This window comes from Microtus pennsylvanicus, chromosome 22, assembly GCF_037038515.1.
Source record: "Microtus pennsylvanicus isolate mMicPen1 chromosome 22, mMicPen1.hap1, whole genome shotgun sequence".
NCBI lineage: Eukaryota > Metazoa > Chordata > Mammalia > Rodentia > Cricetidae > Microtus > Microtus pennsylvanicus.
Genome location: NC_134600.1, coordinates 645,060 through 658,961, shown reverse-complemented (window position 1 = coordinate 658,961; position 13,902 = coordinate 645,060).

Below are 13,902 nucleotides of genomic sequence, written 5' to 3'. Positions count from 1 at the left end.
CCCACTCCTTCCCCACCCCCTCCCCACCCCCAGCAACACAATCAGATCATTCGGCTGCTTTTGGTGAGCAGCAACCTTTGGTAACAGTCCTTAATCTCATTGTGCACACATATTGAACCAGGCACCCTGGGGGAGGGGTCTTCCTCTATGATGTGTAGCTTCAATATGAATTATTCGAAGATATTAACAGGACCATAAATCCCAGTTCATGTTTGGTGTTCTGAATTGGCTTTTATTGTCTCTGAAGAATGATTACGTAGACCTTCCCCATCTCAGCTGTGCTTTGGTACTTTGGAAAAAGAAGAAAACATAAATTCAGCAGTTTCAGGGTCATTGGTTTCAGGATTGTGTGCGTGGTCTTTTGAGACCAGGTTTCTCTGGGTAACGGTCCTACCTGTCCTGGAACTCACCTTGTAGACCAAGCTGGCCTCAAACTCACACTAAGATCTACCTGTCTCTGCCTCCCAAGTGCTGGGATTAACGGCCTGTGCCACCATGGTTTCAGAATGTCTAAAGGTAACAAAAATATAAAAAGTCATCTTCAGGGGCTGGAGAGATGGCTCAGTGGTGAAGAGCCAGATCTCAGGACCGATGGTTGTGAGCCACCATGTGGTTGCCGGGAATTGAACTCAGGACTTTTGGAAGAGCAGACAATGCTCTTAACCTCTGAGCCATCTCTCCAACCCCACCCAGTGTTTCTTAATAAACACTTTCTTTTCTTTTTTATTAAAATGTTATTTTTTTTATTATGGGGAGAGACATGCAGAGGTCAAGGACAACTTTGTGGAGCTGGTTCTCTCCTTCCATAGGACCCAGGGGTCAAGCTCATCGGGCTTGTGTGGCAAGTACTTTACCCACTGAACCTTCTCACCAGCCCATCACTGTGGTGAAATATTATTTTACGGTATGTTACATTTGTTTATGCTGTGGAACATTCGTTTTTCATTCATGTGTTGCTTTCGTTTATGTTACATTTGTTTAACTCTGTAAAGCTGTGTTACTCTGCCTGTCTAAAACACCTGATTGGTCTAATAAAGAGCTGAGGCGGGAGAAAGGATAGCAGGGGCTGACAGGCAGAGAGGATAAATAGGAGAAAAAGAGGGATGGAGAAGCAAGAGGATCTAGCAGTGATAGAAGGAGAACTCCAGGGGTCAGCCACCCAGCTACTCAGCAAGCCAAAGAGTAAGAAGTAAAGAAAGGTATATAGAATAAAGACAATAACAAAGGGGGCTGGAGAGATGGCTCAGAGGTTAAGAGCATTGTCTGCTCTACCAAAGGTCCTGAGTTCAATTCCCGGCAACCACATGGTGGCTCACAACCATCTATAATGGGGTCTGGTGCCCTCTTCTGGCCTGCAGGCATACGCACAGACAGAATATTGTATACATAATAAATAAATAAATCTTTTTAAAAAAGATAATAACAAAGTAATAAAAATAATAAAGAAGTAAAGAAAGGTATATAGAATAAAGATAAAAGCCTAGTGGAAAAGGTAGATGGGATAATGTAAGTTAAGAAAAGTTGGCTAGGAACAAGCCAACTAAGCTAAGGCTGGGCATTCATAAGTAATACTAAGTCTCCATGTGATTTATTTGCAAGCATTTGGGAGCTGGGTGGCAGGCCCCCAAAGAGTCAAAAAGCAAAGAGTGCAAAATAACCAACTACACAGCACTTTATTATTATTAATAACAATATAATAATAAAAGAATGATCATATCGGGGAAGTCCTGTCTCAGGCAACTTGGAAAGGCATAGTTAGGCTCCTACTACTAAACTTCTTACTATTTGCTTCAGTTCCTTTTCTATCTAGTGGCTCCAATGTGTAACAGTATGCAGAACCACCTTAAATGACCCCCTCTCTAACCTGATCCTTGTCCCCGGGATACAAGTATTTATATCATAGGCTACATTTCAGAGATGTGCTGTTCTTGTAAGTCTTCTCCTGAGAATAGTGTTCTAGGAGCACGTTTCATCAGGAGGGAGTAAGAGCGGATGAATGAGAGAACCCCAGCAGGTTTGAGGAACCGTATGAAGCCCCAGAGTTATTTAAATACATATTTAACATTTACTAAATATAGCTTTGATTGCAGGAGAAAATTAATTAAAGCAGACAAAGGCTTCTAATCAGATTTGTGCTATCTGACCTTAATTAGACCTGGCTCTGGGGCCATCCCAACAAGTTGATTTGGAGAGGAACAGAGACCGCTGTTTATTGGAATGGCAATAATTTGGGTTTCTTTCATTGACTCCTGGTGTGAAGACCTGGAAGCCTGCTGTTCTCTAAGAGGCAGCGTGGAAAGTTTCCAGGAAAGGCTCACATTCCTGGGGCAGCTTTGGAATCTACTTTCCATTGCAACCCAAGTCAGCCTGCCCTTGGGACTTGACTTAGTACCAACAAAATACTAGCTCTCAAAGGCAGGCTCCCCAGGCGGCAGCAATGGCAGCTGCGCTTGGGATTGGGTAGGGACCCTGGCACTGAGCGCCAGTCAAAATGCTGGAAGGCATTTCCCCTGTCTTACCTTCCCCATGTTTAAAGCGCTAAGGGCACCGGAGTCCAGAGTCCGGAGTCCGGAGGTGCCAACTGGGAAAATGAAGTCTCATCCCAGGTCTGGGTTCTATAGAGCAGAGACATGGGGAGGAGGGGGAGGGAAATTGCTGACATCCTCTTCCCAAGGCTCCCAAATTCCCAAAAAGCATAACTGCCAGTCACCTGATGAAAAGGAGAACCTTCCATGGGAATTTAAGAAGGTACAAAATGAAAACAACGATCCGAACTCTCTCAAAAGCAGAGGTATGTTTCAAAATTCCTCTCAGAGCTTGGCGTATCTTTTCTAGAAAGTGTGGGTAAAAAGAAAGAGAGACTGGATGGGTATCCTGGAAGAGAAAACGGGAATTTCAAAGCCTGATTCCTGAGGCTGAGGATGTAGCGCCATTGCACTAGCCCTAGAGTGGACCAGGCCTCAGCTTCACCCCGGCCCCCGCACTCTCCGTGATAATTGGTCATGTTTGTGCCCACCTGCAATCCCAGTGCTCTGGAGCTAGACACTGGAAGACCAGGACTTCCTTGGCTACATAGCTTGTTTGAAGCCAGCCCGGGCGATATGAAAAGAAAAAGAAATATCAAAGCCCAGGTTGCCCTGAAAACCTAACAGCGGGCCAGCATGCTCCCTGACCGTGATAGCTGCACCTGTGGCATATTACCTGGGCTAACCTTGCCGGTTTCCATGGTATCATCTTAGGCTCACAGATAGAGGAGGTTCAGAGGTGTTATGGGACTGGCCGGGATTAGGTGGCAAGTTTAGCCAATGGTTGAGCCCAACTCCATTAGACCCAGACTCCATAGTCTGTCCTTGTCTGTCCCCAAGTATCGAACCTGGCAGTACAGTGACCACAATCCTCATGAATTGGTCAAGCGGCGGCCGCAGTGGCGGCCAACTATTCCAAATGTAAAAACAGGTGATGCTTTGATCCCCGAATTCATCTCGATGTCCCCTAAGTCTCTTTAAAAGGGAACAGACCTTTATTTCCCCCTCTCCCCCTATTTTACTTTTACCTTTCAAGAAAATAAAAAGGTACCAACCAGAGTCAGAAACAAAGCCCTTTCCACCTTCTCCATCTGACCCATAGAGTTGCTGGAGGCAAGGGCCAGGCTGGGCCAGGCTGGACCAGACCAACTAAAGAACTTTTTTCCCCAACTCTTGCTCTCCTAGTTCCTGACAAACAGCCCCCAAAATACACCCCTTGTTGAGTTCATGGGAAGACATGTCACATGGTCAGAACAACTGTGTGTGTGTGTGTGTGTGTGTGTGTGTGTACTCCAAGGCCTTTTGTATTCTAGGTAAGAACTCCACCAATTGTTCTCTCCAGCCCTTGTTTGTTTTGTTTTAGTTCATTTGTTTTACACACAAGGGTCATAGTCTATAGCTCAAGCTAGTCTTGAATTTGCTACGTAGTCCCAGGTTGGTCTTGAACTCAGAATCCTCCTGTCTCAGCTTGCTGAATGCTGGTATTACAGATCTGTGACACTATTCCCTGCCAGGGGATCCTTAAAAAAAAAAATCCCATCAAGCCATTCTGTTCATCAAAACCTTCAGTGTAGTCTCGTTATCACCCTTACCCTGACTTACAAAAGACCACTTTGTCTGGCCTCTACCCTACCGTGTTGGATATGGTTTGTCCCTCACCTCACCCCACCAAGGTTCGCGTTGGAAATGTGAGCCCCAGTGTGGAGATATTAGGAGGTACTAGCACCTTAGGGAAGTACAGCCGAACGGGAGGTCATTGAGCCATCACAGTCCTGTCCTCAGATGGGGCTAAAGTTCCTAAGAGATTCATTATACAAAGCCAGACCAGATCCCTCCTCAGTGGCTGGCTGGTTTCCTGTCTTGTCATGTGATCTGTCCTTCTTACACATGTCCCCACCCTGGTGATGCCACAGGACCTTGCCGGACTGAGCACCATGCAGTTGGATTATGCACCTTTAAAACTGTAAAATTAAGTCCTGGAGAAACAGCTCAGTTGGCAAAGAGCTACCACACAAGCACGAGGGTCTGGTTTTGAGCCCCAGAGCGTGTTTTAAAAAGCTGAGCACAGTGGTTGAGGCTTATAGTCTCAGCACCGGGGAGACTGAGGCAGGGGGAGCCAAGTTCAAACATAATCTGCTAAGGACACTAGCTCCACAGACCATTTTCTTCTTCTTTAAAAAAAATACTTTATTTTATGTGAATGTACATTGCATGTGTGCAGAAGCCCTTGGAGGTCAGAAGAGGTAGTGAATTATAGAACTGGAGTTATAGACACCTGTGAGCTGCCATGTTGGATGCTGGGAGCCAATGCTGGGTCCTCTTTAAGAGCAAGAAACTCTCTGAACCTCCAAGCCGTCTCTCCAGCCCCAACCATTTAATTTTTCCTGACAGAATGGCTTTAGCAACCAAAATTAATTCATCCAGTGTGTTCTTTCCAGAAGAACTGGAGGATGCTACTTCCTGCCGAAATGCTAACGTGTAACAGCACACACGTACACGCACATACACACACATACAACTCATAACTGTCACAGGAAAAAAAGAACAATTTACTCATATAAACAACTCTGTGTGAGGTCAAGCGCTATCCTGCAACATTTTAATTATTTGTTGATAGGCTAACAACCCCGCTGGACTCCAAGCTGTCTGGGAAATAGGACCACTCTCCATGTCTTATGTCAGATCATAGTACAATGCATGGTGCGTGCCTGTCGTTCAATACCCTGTATCTGGAAGGGGAAGGAGGGAGGGGGAGGGAAGGAGGGAAAATTGGAAGGAAGAAAAGAAGGGGGAAAGGAAAGAGTGAGGGAGAGAGAGGGAGGGAGGGAAGGAGGGCAGGAAGAAAGGAGGGAAGGAAGAAAGGAGGGAAGGGGAACAGAGGAAGGGACTAAAGAAAGGAGGGAGGGAAGGAAAAAAGGAAGGAGGGAGGGGGGAGGGAAGGGAGAATAGGAGGGAGGGAGGAGAGGAGGGAGGGATGGAAGGAGGAAGGAAAAGAGGGAGAAGGGAGGAAGGAAGGAAGGAAGGAAGGAAGGAAGGAAGGAAGGAAGGGAGGGAGGGAGGGAGGAAGGGAGGGAGGGAGGGACGGAAGGGAGGAAAAAGGCCACACAAACCTGGTGTGGTAGCACATACTTGTCATCTCAAACTCAGGAGGCAGAAGCAAGAATCATTGCAAGTTTAAGGTCATCCTGTGCTGTACAGTGAGTTTCAAGCCAGCATGAGATATAAAATAAAACCGTGTCTCATTAAACTAAAATTAAAACTTAAAAAGCTAAAGATATGCTTTAAAAATTTAAAAATGTATTTCATGTGTGTAATCTACATGTGTGTAATCTGCATGTGTGTATCTGTCCCAGGCACTTCTCTGGGGCCAATGGAAGTCAGAAGAAGGCATCAAAGACCCTGGAGCTAGAATTATGGACAGTTGTGGGCCACCATGTGGTGCTGGGAGTGAAACCCAGGACCTCCGCAAGAGCAACGAGTGCTCTTAACTGCTGAGCCATCTCTCCAGTCCCTCTTTAAAAAGCTTATTAAAAGTAATTAAAATAAGTAAAAATTAGGGCGTTTCTCTAATTATCCTCTAGGCCTGCTTTCCCCCCCCCCACTTGGTGAAAATTCCCCTTAGACATTTCTCCTGCTAGTTACAATGTCTTCTCCCTAAAGAATACCCAGCAGCACCAACTTCTAAAAGACGGCGGTAATTAGGAAGGTAATTGGGAAGGCATAATCAAGCAAATGAAACAGGAGTTTTGGAACGCAGTGGGGATGCCGACCTGGCATAGTCACAAGAATTGTTTGTCCATCTGGGTCCTCCAAGAAACAGATACCAAGACAAGATTAAATGTGTCTGAGATTTATTAGGGAAAACGGGACGGGAGCCAGGATGAGCAACAGAGCACAGATCCACCCATATGCAGAGGAGTGGGAAGGAAGGCAGGCTGGGTAGAAGCATCTTAGATGGCTGTGCCATTGTAAAAATAATCCTTGCAGGGTTATTGGAATCCCTACCTGTCACCCATCAGAGGTACGCCTTGTCGCAGTGTCCCCAGGGCTTAGCCTGCCTGCCATGGTTCTGCTGGCATGCTCAGACTGGGTTAGGAGCAGCCCGTAGATGTCGAACTGGCACAAATGTGGTGATATAGTCAGAGTGTGGCAGCTAGGGCCCTGTCGTTTCTGCTCCTTGGAGGTGGAGACACTGAGAGGTGCTTTTACGTGGCTATCCCAAGTTGTGTCTTCTCTTCCATTTAGAACCTATGTCTTCAACATCCATTTGAGGGGCATCTGCTCCTCTGCCCATCTTTGAGTTCTTATAGTATTGCCTTCACCCTTTCTAATATAAATCAATGCATGTGTGTGTGTGCATGTGTGTGTTGTGGGTTTTTCAAGAAGGAGTCTTGCCCAAGCTATAGCTCTCTGAGCACACACCCAAACACAAAGACATTTGCTCAACTATGTTCATAACAGCTTTATTCATAATAGCCAGAAATGGAAACAATCTACATATCCCTCGACCAAAGAATGGATAAAGGAAAGGGCTGGGGAGATGGCTCAGCGGTTAAGAGCACTGACTGCTCTTCCAAAGGACCTGAGCTCAATTCCCAGCACCCACATGGTAGCTCACAACCATTTATTATTCTAGTCCTAGAAGATTCAACACCCTCCTCCTTGGGCACTGCACATACTTGGTGTACAGTTATAGAGGCAGGCAAAACCTCCATACACATAAAAATGAAGAAATATAAATATTCATTTCCTTTCTACTTTCTTTATAGATACATACATATATATGAAGGAAACATGGTACATTTACACAATGGAGTATTACTCAGCTCTTAAAAAAAGACATCATAAAATTTGCAGGCAAGTGGTTGGAATTAGAAAAAAAGCATTCTGGCCTAGGTAACCCAGAAAGACAAACATGAGGGGTGACCAGCCCAATTGCCAGCAGAGACACTTCCTCCAGCAATTGATGGGAGCAGACACAGAGACTCACAGTCATCATCATGTGGAGAGAACCCAGATTGGACATCTCCATCGAATCCTTCCCCTTGGAGCTTGGGGAACCCCTTGGAAGTGGGATAGGAAGGATTATAGGAGCCAGAGGAGTGGAGAACAACAGGAGAACCCAGCCCACAGAATCAACCAGGCAGGGCTCCTAGGGCCTCACAGAAACTGAAGCTGCAATCACTCTTTGAGTTCGAGGCCAGCCTGGTCTACAGATTGAGTTCCAGGATAGGATCCAAAGCTACACAGGGAAACCCTGTCTCAAAAAACAAACCAAAAAAAAAAAAAAAAAAAGTAAAGCTATGACCAAAGTTTCCACATCTTTATTCTCTGGGTCTTGGATATCAATCACTTCCTGCTCAGAGGAGAGAGCATACTACAGGACAGGGAACTATGCCTGCCTTCAATCTAACGCTTTGCCCTGAGGAAGGGGCAACGTAATTTTATTTCTATAAATAACACCGTCTTTTCAGCTCTATGCCTAAGATGCTCTGCTTTTCAAAGAATTATTCAGCCCCAAAATAAACAACTGTAGACAGCCTTCCATAGGGTGCATCTATGAACGAGATTGTTTTGTTTTGATTTGTTTCATTGGTGCTAGGGACCGAACTCGGGGCCTCATGCGTGCTGTATATAATACATCCCAACTCCTCTTCCACAGTTCTTTCCCCTCAGATTCTTTTTGTTGTTGTTGTTGTTGTTGTTGTTTTGGTTTTGGTTTTTCGAGACAGGGATTCTCTGTAGCTTTGGAGCCTGTCCTGGAACTAGCTCTTGTAGACCAGGCTGGCCTCGAACTCTCGGAGATTCGTCCGCCTCTGCCTCCCGAGTACCAGGATTAAAGATGTGCACCACCACTGCCCAGCACCATCCGTGGTTCTTTAAACTGGCCAAAGATCAGAATCACCTGAGGTGCTTCCCAAGCTTGCCAGTGCCCCTCAGGAGTGGGAGTGGGGTGCAAACCCCTGCCTGTCTCTGACAGTCTTTGTAGCATGCCTCCATGGTAGGTCCTGTCCTCCCCACCTCCAGACTAAGGAACTGAAATCAATTGTGCAATATCCCCACTACACCCCAACAGGGAACAGAATTAACTCGAACCCAAAATCTCTCTCAAATGCATGTTGTGAGTGTCCTCTGTAACATCTTTTGACAGCGTAGGTCAAAGCATGGTGATTCACCCACACATAGACCCAAGGAGCAGACTATCCTTGAAGCAGCAGGAAAGGTCCCCCATTCCATCTCTTCCAGGCAATGGAAACACAAGTCCTGTATCCTTGAAACCTCAATTCTCTTGACTCTTCCCACATCCCCATATAGACAAGGGTGCACACACACCAGAAGTCAACACCTTTGATCACCATGACTATAAATTTCAAATACTTTTATTTCTTGACCATGATCTCCATATAGACAAGGGTGCACACACACCAGAAGTCAACACCTTTGATCACCATGACTATAAATTTCAAATACTTTTATTTCTTGACTGTGCTCAGGGCTTAGATTTCTGTGAGTCTAAATGAATTAGATGAAATTTGATTTTTTTTTTTTTAAAAAGGGGGGGGACAGAATGAATTAAGCAGACAGACACAGGTGAACGAAAATAGCTTGCCTACTCCGTCAAACTCCGCTTTGTAATTTTTGATTTTATTCAAGCTCCAGACAAAACAACTCCACATGATTCTCAGTGAGGCCAGGAATCCCAAAAGAGTTCTCTTCTTTATTAGAGGCGCTAGCCAAGTTTCCCCCCCCCCCCCCCCAAAAAAAAAATACTGAATCAAGAGGTCCTTTTTGCTGCCACTCTCAGCAAATCTGGAGCTGCTGACATCTTGGGGGAGGGTGGAGCAGCTGTCAGGCTCCCCAGGTTCTAAGGAAGACAGACTTTGTCCCGGCTTGCTGTTGGCCGGGGACAAGCGGTCCACAGTCTGGATTTCTTGTCTGGGTTCTCTCAGCTCCGCCACGCCCCTTGTCAGAGCGCCTGAGCCCCAAAGTCACAGCACAGACCAGCTCAGGAAGCAGCTAGTCAATCACAAGGAGTCGGGAATTTCTGCCGAACAAAGAACTCCCGCGCTGGGAAACTTTCTGGCGGCAAGTCTTTTTCCTTCAGTCCCAGGGGAAAGGCAAACCTCTTGCACCTAGTCCTGGCGAAAACCAGGGCAAAGCAAGTGTGGTCAGCCCAATCATGGCGGAACGACCCCGCGCCCACAGATGCTATTTTTCATACCAGCTGCATCCCGAGCTAGGAGTGGAAGAGATGGTGATTAGTACTGGCGGTGGGCGGCTCGGTCGGAGATTTCTTAAGAAGAAAGCTCTTTGAATGAGCCAATGAAAGCTGTTGCCAGGGAACCAGATGCCACGAACAGGCCACTCCAGCCGCGTAAGAATACAAGCATACAAGCCTGGGATTGCTGGAGTGAGCATTAGGGCGCGTTTGGCAGCTGAGTCCTACCAGGCCGGTTAACCCTTTGCGCACCTAGCCAGAAGCAGACTGTCGGGAGGAGGATGGTAAAATCCAAAGAGCCAAGTCACCCGGGCTGCTAGCACCTCCCACTGAAATGACTACGGCAAAGCTGTCCTTCCTGTTTGACTGACAACTCCCCCGGACCAGAGTTAGGATGGGTAGGTATCCCCAGGGGAGATGAGCCAGGGCTGGCGATCACATGATTGCAGAGGGCAATGCTCGTGTTACTACACTAATGATTCCTCCCAGCTTGTGGCCGGGCTTCTTCTGGCCATTGGCCTCAGGAAAGCAGATTCTGCTGCCACAGTGTGTTCTGTGTGATGAGGAAGAGCCACTTCCTCCCTCCCTGTATCCCCAGAGCTTCCTGGACCAGCCAGAGACTAGCAGCCTATCCTCATTTTTAAAATGCTGCCGGGAGAGGCATAGGCACAGGCTAGCCCTCTGGAGAAATGAGGGACAAGCAAAATCGCCATAGGTGTGTCTCCTCGCCTACCTCCCAGAGATGCATACTGTCTTGTCCCTCGTCTTCCGTTTCCTTTTTTCTCAACACCAAACAGGCCTTCACACTGGCGTCAATTTCTGCACTGCCTGGTTAAGCAATTTCTACAGAGAAGCTTGAAAATTAATTCACAAGAGAACCTGCGTGTTTCCCTGAAGGAATCCATGCAAGCTGAACATGGGCAGTGGGGAGTCCCTGGGAGATTAGGGGCTTCTTGGTTCACAATGCAAACTTTAGCAACGTGTGGACTTTGAATGTTCTGGAAACACCCAGGCTTCCTGACATCTTTTGCTTCACTATCAGTTCTGGCTCTGTTGGGGCCACAGATGAGGGTGTAACTTGAACATTCAAAAACAAAATCATACTAACGTGAGCAGATAACAGAAGGAGAATGTGTATTTTAACTCTGCGATTTGTTCCCAAAGATGTCTTTTCTGTATTGACTTAGTATTTCTCAAATGATCAGGGAATAGTTCATAGACAGATCCCTTGGCAGTCAGAAAACAGAAATTATTCTTGTCACAGAGTTAAACAGTAAGCTGGAGGGCAGCTGATGGAGAATGTCTGGTTGTGTAGCCTAGTCCCTTGCTGCCTCCTCTGTGGGAGAGTGACCTTCAGAGCATCGGTTTGTATGGCAAAACTTCCATCCGTGGCCTGATAGTAGGAAGCTGTTCCTGTGAAGTCTGTGTTATGAGACAAAAGTATTTCTTGAACACTATTTATTGGCTGCACATGCCTTTTGTCGGGTATTTTATCCTTTAAATAAGCATCATTCTAACAATAAGTAATGAAACTTTGTTTTGCTTTGTTTTGTTTGAGACAGGGTCTCTCTATGTAGCCCTGGCTGTCCTGGAGCTTAGAATGTATCAACTCACAAAGATCCTCCTGCCTCTGCCTCTAATCTCAGCATTTGAGAGGCAGAGGCAGGTGAATATCTTGAGTTTGAGATCAGCCCAGTCTACACAAGTTCTAGGCCAGCCAGGACTACACAGTGATACCCAGTCTCAACAAGCAAACAGGACTGTAAACCTGTGACACAGAGAAAACATTCTCTTTTCCATCTTTGCGGTTTAATGGCTTGAGACCAGCAGAATCTGTAGGGTTTCTGAGAAAGACCTGTGTGTTCTGGCTCCTGTTAGAACTGCCCTCGCCTCCCTGATCAGTTCTTGGAATTGTTACTTTTGTTGCCATTGATGGAGTGCCCTAATCAGTCCCTAGGAATTGTTACTTTTGTTGCCTTTGATGGAGCTACTGCCGAGTCTGCTGTTATTAAAGAACCAAGAACAACCGTTGGTGTTCTCCTACCAACTTGCTGTCTACCCACCATAAGCTTGAGAGTCCGCTGTTATGAGTGTCCCTGCTAGAAAAGGAAACCTGCAGCAAAGATTTTTAGAGGAACCAAACATTTTCGACTCACAAAGCAAACCTCTCAAACAGACCCTGAGTAAGCAGATCCCTGGTGCCGAGCCAGTCAGGGTATGTGGCCTTGACTTACACCTAAGAGTAGAAAGGCTATAGGGGCCAAGACAGCCACCTTCTCCCTTCCTAACATTCCAGAGTATTTTGTGTTGCTTTCTGCATTGTCTTCCTTCACATCTGACCAGACTCACGTGAGAAATCAACTCTAGAACCTGAATAAGTCAGGTACTCATCCTTAGCAAGCCTGTGCTTCTCCCAACAGGTCAAGAGGGTTGAATCTCCCACACTCTTTCTGCCTTTGTTTACTGAGCCTTGGGTTGGTTGATGCTTTTAACCTGTGAGTCTAAGCTTTGTACTGCAGCCAAGAAAACTACCAGCTACTAAGTCAGGCTTTGACCTAATACTCTTAATGCTCTTCATTTATATCTCTTAATGGCTCAAAGATAATTACTCATCTCTTTGAGCGTGCTACAAAGTGAACTGCTAAATGTTTAGTGAGCAGCTACTATGTGCAAGGGGTGACAGAGGGGGTGTAGAATAAGGCCTTCTGTGAAAGAGCCCTCACAGTATAAGGCAGCATGATGTGTCAAAGGCAGAGGCTATCTTTTTAGGGTCTTTCAGTTTTGTTTTTTTTTCTTCTGGAACCTGCGTTTGGTGTTTGTGGCAGATCACTGTGCTTAGCTCTCTTGACCTTCAGTTCACCTTTCCTGTAGTTCAAGAAGTTGAGAGCTGACCCAGACAAATCTACAAAAACCACTTTCAAAGAGGAGCTAGACGGGTGATGTAAGAGTGGATGGAGTCTAGAAAGTCAGGTCAGAGGGCTAGCATCCGAGAGAGAGAGAGAGAGAGAGAGAGAGAGAGAGAGAGAGAGAGAGAGAGAGAGAGAGAGGAGAGAGAGGAGCATCCCAAGACTGAAGGGGAGACTATGCCCTGTGCCGCAATTGTGGCACCTTCCTGAAAGCCAAATATTAGCCTTGAAGGAGTCTCTTAGGGATAGTGACCACCACCCTAGTATAAACAAAAAGTTAGAACCAAATTCAGGGAAGGTCCCATGTCACCTCTGTGTAGCTTTGTGAAACTATTCTCTCTGTGCTCTTCAGAAAGTTAAGACCGCAATGGTGGATCCTGTAGACCAAAGATAGATAAAATTACACAAACACACTTTTTGTAAAGGGGCAAGAGAGAAACAAAAATCCTATTGTCATCTCCCAGACCACTTTTGCAGGGTGGCATCCATTGAACCCAAAGACTTTGAAACTAGGGACAAATTCCCAAACACTCAGGGGGTGAGGCATCTATTTCCATCGTTTCATGTGGTTTTTATTTATTTACAGAGTACCATGGTTATTCATGATGCTTTACAAACCATAAAAACACAGTCTCCACCCTATAGAATTTACAGTGTAATTTAAACATGCTCGCCGCATGGGCTGACAGGTCAGGCATGCCAGGGGGTGGTGGCCGTGTTGTATAACACGGGTGTGGAGGGTTCCTTCTCGAGTTATAAATACTTCCCGGTTACGAGAGCCTTTCATCTGGGATCCCCAAGCACTTTAGAATGGCAATAACCTCGATTGCTTTCTGAATGCACTTTCCATAAACTGTTGTGGGGACTGGGTAAATGCTTTTAAATGCCTATTAATTGATCTGTAGATCTGCTCACTGTCCATATGAAACAGCATGGATGTAAACGCGATGATTTAGGAGAGGTCTGCTGTGGCTTGGGGTCTGTCTGCTCACAGATTACAACCCCAGTGAGGCCTAGCTGCCTTGCCTGGGCCTTGAGAGGGTCGCTCAGACACCTGGGTGTTTTTCTCAAGCAAGATACTTGAGAAACTAGACTGGAATGGCCATCACTTCCTGGTGTCCCATTCACTGTCTGTGGACAAATCAACGTTTCAGAGTCTGTGGGGCTCACACAAAGAACGTTCATGGGAGCCAGAGAAGCAGAGTCACCGCTCAGCTGTCAGCTGCGGCTCTCACTCAGCATCCTCCCAATA